At 33.0% G+C, this 8,511-nt stretch overlaps 2 pseudogenes; both read right to left on the bottom strand.

Annotated features, from left to right (window-relative positions):
* Positions 1-401: 401 nt before the first annotated feature.
* Positions 402-798, bottom strand: LOC149552221 (ankyrin repeat domain-containing protein 2A-like; annotated as a pseudogene).
* Positions 799-1,622: 824 nt separating this feature from the next.
* The window catches only part of LOC149552220 (DNA (cytosine-5)-methyltransferase DRM2 pseudogene), a 33,420-nt pseudogene continuing 26,531 nt past the window's right edge, over positions 1,623-8,511 (bottom strand).

Below are 8,511 nucleotides of genomic sequence, written 5' to 3'. Positions count from 1 at the left end.
AAAATCACTATTTTCAAGCATGACACTTTTGTAGTCAACACTTTGATGAAGAATCAAAACTGGGACTATGAAAAATTGTTTCTTCATCTAAACTTTGGTCATATATCCACCATTCTTCCAGATGTTGGCTCCTCCTGCAACTTTACAAGTAGAATAAAAAGATGAAGTTGATGTCTATGGCTATAGCAAGGTGGTAGTTTAGCATTCACATCTTCAAATTCTTCTGTCAAACAATTCTTGTGTCACCCTTTGCACATTGTCTTTGCAGAACAAGATCTCCATTTGATACATACTAAAGATTTTAAACTATATTGGAAACTTGTAAAATGGTTTGCAGCACTCCCCATGCTTCTACTTCTTTTTTCTCTAGTCTTCATCATAGTTGTCTCTCCTTTGCGAGGTTACAGAAGCTCTATTTTTTTTAATAGGAGTTCTACACACTCCTGGCATCCATAGCCTACTGCATAATGAAGGGTTGTATTTTTTTTTTATCAAGTGCATCAACAACTACCCCAACTTCTATATGTACTTCAACACATTTCACCTCTCCATAACCACAAGCAAAGTGCATTGCTGAAAAATATTGCTCAGCAACCAACTGTGGGATTCCTTTTTGACCCGATCCATGCACATTGTGTTGCAATTGCTTTGACATTTGATTGAACATGGGTCTTTGGTTATCTGATCTACCAATTCTTTCATACTTGGATCATTGAGTAGGCTTGACATTGCAAAGAAATCAAATGGATTTGGAATTCTCGTGTTTGCATTTGATCTTTCAAAAGCTTGTCTGTGCATTTATGTAGACATTTTGGAAAATAGTTTGAGTGCTTTGTCTATGTTCCCTTTGCTCCAAGTTGGTTGGCTATCCAAATAACACTTAGTAAAATAGCTAACATGCCACTTTCCTTAGTCTATCCTCCACCATTTTGAATGCTTTAGGTTGCAAATTTTATGTTCATCAAACACAATGTTTTATGGATCTCATAACACTAGTACATTTGACCCCATTTTTAGACCAAAATTTTTGACCATCTAATAAAATGGGGTCAGATTGGTCAAAATATGCAAGGCAACATTTTTTTTTAAAATACAAGCCCATGTTGGTCAAAATTTTGACCTATACACTATGTCAAAATAAAATAAAGCTTTGTTTTCTGCCCTAATTTCATTGTTATGCGACTGCAGGAAGATAGCTTGTGCACTTAATCATTTCCTACACTGCATTTTTTGGCCAAGAGTACATGCCAAAAGGGTTTTATAGCTTCAACGCCAACAAGGTTTGACAGCTTCGGTTCTTTGGTGCTTGATTGCAGCAAAGGAGAGGTTGTGAATGCTTCAAAGTTGACATTGAAAGAGATTTCAGAAGCAAAGGCTCTTGCAACATCAAAGAATCATAGTGATGTTGAAAGAAGGTAGCAGGAAAGGATTAATTCACACCTAGCAACGTTGAAGAGCCTCCTTCCCAACGTTAGAAAGGTGAGTTGAAGTTTTGATTTATAGATTGACATTTGATTAAATTTTGGTTTATAAATTTTGTTAATGTTCAGCTATGCATTTTTTTTGGTTTGGAAATCCAATTTGTTGGACATGTTAGTTGAACCACACTAACACAAGCTATGTCATTTAGGGTAAGCTTTGGTCAATTCTTGCACATCTTCCTTCTGAATCAATGTGCCTATTTGTTGTGTTTTTTGCCACTAGGAACTAAGTGTAAGCCTATTTTTTGGACATATTTCGACAGATACAACACTTTTTAAGTTTATCCCTAATCTATGGAGAGCAACCTTTGCTCCACCTATACCAAAGAACAAAGAGAGGACTTTGATTCCAATTAGATAATATGCTTTCAATGCACATAAATGGTATGCTACTGTGTCAATTTGGAATACATTTCCTAAACACTGAAGGCGCTATATCATAGATGACACTCCCTGGGTGTGATCTTTTTCAAATCCCAGTACGAGCTCTATCTCATGAGGCTCCAAAGGGGCCATCTGATCTGGCCCCACCCATATCAAGTTCTTCTTCTTGCACATGTAAAGTATGTATGCTTGCTCACTCAAAGATAGTTTACCATGAGATCTTTTAACTATTGACCTGAGTCCTAGCATTGTACATCATTGGCTCGTGAGCCACATATGCAATTCAATTTTTCCCTATGATCCTAGGAAGGCCAATACTTCTTTGTTTGAGGAAATGCTTCATGAATAGTGATAGGAGGCAGAGGCAACAGATGAAATCTGCCTTCTATTAGAAGGTTGTGTACATAGCCTCTTGGTCTCTTTGAAGTTGAAAAGTACTTGGAGTCAACAAACTCCACCTCTATACCATAAAAATGTCAAGATATAGTCTTTCAAACATCCTTTGGTGCAATGGAAACATTTTTGAAATAGAAGAATGGAGGCCTTTGCATAAACTCCTTCAATTGTTTGGAATGGCCTTTTGCAGGATAGCCAAGAACCCCAAAGCCCATTAACCTCTTATGGACTAAAGGGGATTCAGTTTCCAAGCTACTTATGATAATATCTTCCTTCTTTCTTTTATGAAATTTACTCCTGCATGCCTCTCCATCTTGTTTCTTCTTTCCCTACAAATGAACACATTATTATATGCTTATAATTAAATTAACCACAATGAAAAATAGATGTAATAGTGTTGAAGAACATGTATGACCTTAGAGCATGAAGGATAAGTGGGGTTACTTGATTGCATTGGGGAACATGGATTCTAGGAAAACTAACAAAATTAATAGCATGGATAATTGTACAAACATTTAAAAGCAGTTGTAAGAATGCATATGTTTACATTGCAATAATAACATTGTAACATGTCATTTGTTCCACTTGTTGTGTGTATAGAAAAGAATGAAAGTTGGTACCAATTGTATGTAGCAACATGAGAGAACTAGAGCATTCACAAAATGAAGAAGGGAAGCTTTGGATAACATAAGATGGGGAATCCACTTTTAGCAAAGAAAAGGGCTTCATAGTGATTTGTCACGTAGAGTTCATTGTTGTTGTTGCTCAAATATTATATGATTTCAATGGTTGTTTGGTGTGGATGGACACAGTTTTGGCCTTGTAGATGTAATTGTCTTGTAGGACTAAACTTAGTACTTTGATGGCACTCAAATTTGAATACTTCTACTTATTCCTATTCTTTTCAAAAAGTTATGCAATTCCAAAAAAGAGCACTTCATTTAAGTCTATATCTGAAAGTTTGGTTTATGGAAGATGGAGGAAATTACTAAAAGGAAAATTTGTAAATATCAAGTGGTAATTTGAAATTGTCAGATCCTGTCAAGGCAAGCTATAATGGCCAAGGCAGTTTTGAAACCATCCAAATGATAATGAAGCTATAGGTTTTCATGAAAGGGGGTTTTGTTGATGACAAATGAAATTTGATGTCAACTATTAGATGTTTGCTCTTCCAAATGCAGTTATAAATTCTTATGCATTGAGAGAATCTTCCAACATCTATTTAAGGACATGAGCAAGTTGAATTGGATAATGTGAGGAATCAAAGGCATCCCATAGTGAATTGGATCATGAGCAGATTGTATTATAGGATTCAAGATAGCTACATACCAAATTATGAAGCATAGTATAGAGAAAGTGAGAGCACAACGTAAAAACCATGCTAGGTAGACCATGATGACTACCCAACTTGTGTGGAAAAAGTATTCAAAACTCATGAATACTTGAAAGATAGAAAACACATTGTTTGAATTTCTTAGATGTGTAATTGTTTTAAGTAATCTAAAGAAGCTTGAAAAAATGTGTGATTTCCTTTTTCAATTAGTTGTCCCAATCTTGAGGTTTATATAGTAAAATTTCTACCTCTTTATAGCTTGATTGTTTCTTTTATCTTCCTATTTTGATTTTTGAATATAAAACTCCACAATCATTTGATTGAAAATTCAAATAGTATGGTTTGGATTAAAAATAGTTTGAGAGCTAATTAGTACAAGCATAGCTTGTAGATGATAACAGATATTGATTTGAAAACTGTTTTGCATTTGAGTTGATTATTGAGGATGGTGACCTTATATTTATGGAGGATAACCATAGATGAGTTGACTCAAGTTGGTCATTATGTATTGATGGAGTGATTTGGGGAGGAGTGAGCTTGTACAACTAGAGACGAACAAGTTATTGAAGATAATCTTGTTGCTACCTCTTTTATGAATAGGATGGTTGCAGCTACTTTTCTGACATATGTAGAAAATGACAGGTTCCAACATCTTTGAACCAATTTTGGGAGGATTGTTTCTTCTCAATTTTGTACCTTTCTTGTTGATTCTGGTGACATAGATTTCTAATTCCAATTTTGTATACAAGAAAACAATTTGATGCATAACAAACTTTTCTTTTATATCAACTTTCAATATCTTATTTTAATTTTATCCCTTCTTGTATGCATGTTTGTATGGTGGACGTAATTGATTAAATTTTATGTTTATTTGAAATTGATTTAATATGGAATGCATTATGCAAAGTACCTTTTTAGTTTTTTTTGCCCTAAGTTTCTCTATTTTTGAATGAATTAAAATTATTTTTGTTTTGACTAGGATTTTACACAAATCCTACCCTATGTCAATCAAAATTTTGTTCAAGTCTCAAAACTGTGGACTTTTTAACAATTTAAAAAAAGTTACCCAATTTATTTTAGAAAATGATTGATGATTTATGTATTTCAGCAAAAGGTTTGTCTAAGATATTTAGATATAATAACGTACCTTAATTTTTTTATACTTGATAAAACACAATTATGATGTCAATGTTTTGGATTATCTACAAATAGCATTAGGGATCAATTTAAAATATAGATCTCCTCATCACCTTGAGACCAATGGTCATATAGATAGAATTGACCAAGCTTTGGCATATATAGGATGTATTGCATGGATAAATATACAAGAGAGAAGAATACTTGCTCTTAGTAGAATAACTTTCGTTATCCTACCCTTGGGATGGCGCTTTTTGAGGCATTCTATATTATAAAATATAAAAAAATTTAATTCTATGACATGACAAGAGATAATTGGGTAAATGTGATTAAAGTAATAGAGGGACTCAAACTATTAAGAAGAGTTTAGCAAAGAAAATGTACAAGAGAAGAAATTTTAGATGTTTTGCAATTAGTTAACAACATTTCATCATGTATCTTCAAAAGTTCTATCATTTCTACCATTGTAGAACAGATGCCTACACCAGTATTGTCTAGTTTCTGGGGAAAATGGTCCAAAAAATTACTCAGCAAGTCTACAAAACAAGAAAAAGCATCTTCTTTTGCATGGACCTGTGTAGCAACCAAAATTATTGTAATTAGGATACAATGAATTACAATCGAGATCTACATATCAAGTGATTTAAAGTTTTGAATGAAAGTCTAGTGCACATGCTTTGATTGAAATATGCATTATAAGAAAGCAACATTGATGTAAACTAGTTTATAGCCTTAAATTGAAAAATCAATTTTTTTGTGGTTAAAAGTTCTATAGCCTACAAAGTTAGAAAATATTCAATTGTGCATGAAATCAACAAGAGGAAAAAAAGTTAGTTGTGTATAAATAATTCTTTGAAGTAAATGGTCTAAATTGGCCTCCTGAAGTAGACATGTACATTCTCTTTTCAATAGATAAGGCAACATGTACACATTCTTTCAATGCTTTCTATTATCATCTACAAATAGCCATCTAAACACTGCATGTTTGTCATCAATGATTTGAGGCATCTTTGTCCTGTCGGGCGGAGGAAATACAAGACATCTCCTACCTAAACCAGACTACTTATCTAATTCTATTAGTTGAATCTGCTTCTTTCAGTTAGTTCTTCCAAATGGTAATTTTTCACGCATGTTTCATCTACATTTCTATGTTTTTATATATTGAAAAGAAATTTCCACCTGTTGACACAAAATAATGTCAAATCTAGAGGAATTGTGAATGTGTTTAGGCAAGTGTTTGAGTAGTTTACATCATACAGTATGACCAAACTATCGATATATATATATATAACTCTCACATAGTTGCATCTAGATGCATTCCTAATCAATAAAACAATTGAGGGAAGATTATGTCTAAAAATTCGAAGGACTCTACTTGAATACAAGCGACAGGAGTTTCTATATTTGTTTGCCCTTGTAATTTATTGATATGCAATAATTTGTATTTCATATTTTTCATACCTCACAAAAATTGGATGAGCATTTTACTTCTTATATAATGTCAATTGTGCATAGAAATTTATGGTGAACCAATAATCTGCAGATGAGTTCCCACTATTATGGTTGGATCATCTTCCTTCAAAAACTAACACTGATCACACAACAACTACAACATTATTTCTTAGTAGGAAAGGCCACTAATGTGGGACCAGTTATGTGTTGGTGTCTCAGGGACCTGCCACTACTTGTTGTCAATGCAAGATACATGCTAGAAGCAACAACTTCTCATTCAAATGAAATGAGACTGCAAACTGACATCATTTGCTTCTTGCATATTTTGCTAGGCCATGTGTTAGAAGGCATTCAACAATCATTTCCACAAACTTTCTTTTGATGGTAGATAAATGTAAAATAGAAATAACATCTCGCTATGTATTTCTGTCAGAGCAACCATTTGACTAACATAGACTTGATGATAGAAAAAGGAGTGGCTTATTCTGTGTGTCATCATATACAAGAGTCTGACAATTGTGCAATGGTTGTGTCATTCAATTACATTTTAATATTCTGGATTTTGAAATTATATGTGGTAAACCAAGATCAATAAGGTTGTTCCCAATGGATCAAGGGTTGACTTGTTGGTCTAAATATTTGTTTAGAATAAATCCATTTTGTTTAACTACCAATCATGGAAAGCCATGCAAATGCATGATAGGTTTGTGAGTCAATATCCATGATTACAAGGCCAGTTCTTCACCTATTCCAGAATAAGCCTTATTGTAAACAAAAGAAGAAGAAAAAAAATAGAGGAAATAAAAGAAATGAAGAGTCTCATGCTCACCATATATCCTCTTATAACTGAAATAGAGCTTTATGAATCATGGATCACTAGTCCACAAAAGTAACAATGGAAAAACACATATGCATTAGACATTCATAGACATAATTAAGAGTTAGACTTTTCAGAACAATCATCTACAATGCAAGACACATACACTTAGGTTCCTTTGTTGATTAATAAGGAGTAAAAAAGTGTTATATATATGAGACTCAATAGAACTTTATGAGTCATGGATCACTAGTCCACAAAAGTAACAATGATAAAACACATACGTGTTAGACATTCATTAGGCACAATTAAGAGTTGGACTTTTGAGAACAATCATCTACAATGCAAGACACATACACGTAGGTTCCTTTGTTGATTATTAAGGAGTCAAAAAGTGTTATATATATGAGACTCAATAGCTCATTTACATGAAATGGATTCTCCACACTACTACATTTAACCTCATTTTTCTACCAAAATTTTTGACCATTAACTAAATAAGTTTAGGTTGGTCAAAATGTTAAGCAAAAAATTATTTTTTTTATGTATAAGTCCTATGTTGGTCGAAATTTTGACCAACACGAGGCTTATACATAATTTTTAAAAAAATTCCTTACTTTCACTTTGTGTTTCATGCACACGGGTTTTCAATATTTTCACAAGGGTTTCACATGTGGGGGTTTTCAGTGTGATCAAGAAACAACATTTGTTACAGTGACAATATTCGACACTCTACTAGAATGACTAGCAATCAGATTGAAGTTTACTATCTGTGATCCCATATTTTTGTTGCAGATGATATACTAGATGGAATAGCCATGAACCCACCATGTATCCAATAAATGACAGTGGCAAAAATTTACGAGGAAACATCACAAGTATTAGTAAAAGGGAAAGTAAGTCTTTGAACTGCAAGCATATTGATATCTTGGTTCATATTGATATATTGATATCTTCAATTCAAAATTTCAAGGAATGGATTACCATTAGATGTTTTGCCCTCATGGTTTTTGGGTTCACCTGACAGGAGCCTCCTTGTACAACCCGATTTAAAAACATGAAGGACTCTAGAGAACAAAGAATGAATGGTTAAAGTGCCTAAAATAGGTTTGTGACTTAATCTTCCAATGTTTGACTATTTATGTTATATGTTTGTGGTTTGGATGCTTGGCATTGGTAGGTTAGTGCTATATTTACATATAGTTAAGTATTTGAATGTCTTTGTTCAAGTTGTTAAAAAAAAAATCCTAAAGAATAGGTCAGTTCATAATTACTTGTGAAATCATTGAATACGATAGATCAAATATCTATTCACTTCAAATATTATAACAATATTTAGGAGATAAGCTTTATTTCTTTAAGTTTTGTAACTAGAGATGTAAGGTGAGCAAGAAATCAGTTTTGAATGAATGCAACATGTTGGAGATTTAAGGGGTATAAATTTTTGATGGAAATATTTGTAAGGGTGTATTATTGATTCAATTTGACACCGAGTTTATTTCTTTTAATTA

The sequence above is a fragment of the Cupressus sempervirens genome, chromosome 6, assembly GCF_028749045.1.
Source record: "Cupressus sempervirens isolate cs-2001-9-10 chromosome 6, ASM2874904v1, whole genome shotgun sequence".
NCBI lineage: Eukaryota > Viridiplantae > Streptophyta > Pinopsida > Cupressales > Cupressaceae > Cupressus > Cupressus sempervirens.
The sequence above is the reverse complement of the archived record's forward strand: the minus strand, read 5'-3'. Positions and strand labels throughout refer to the sequence as shown.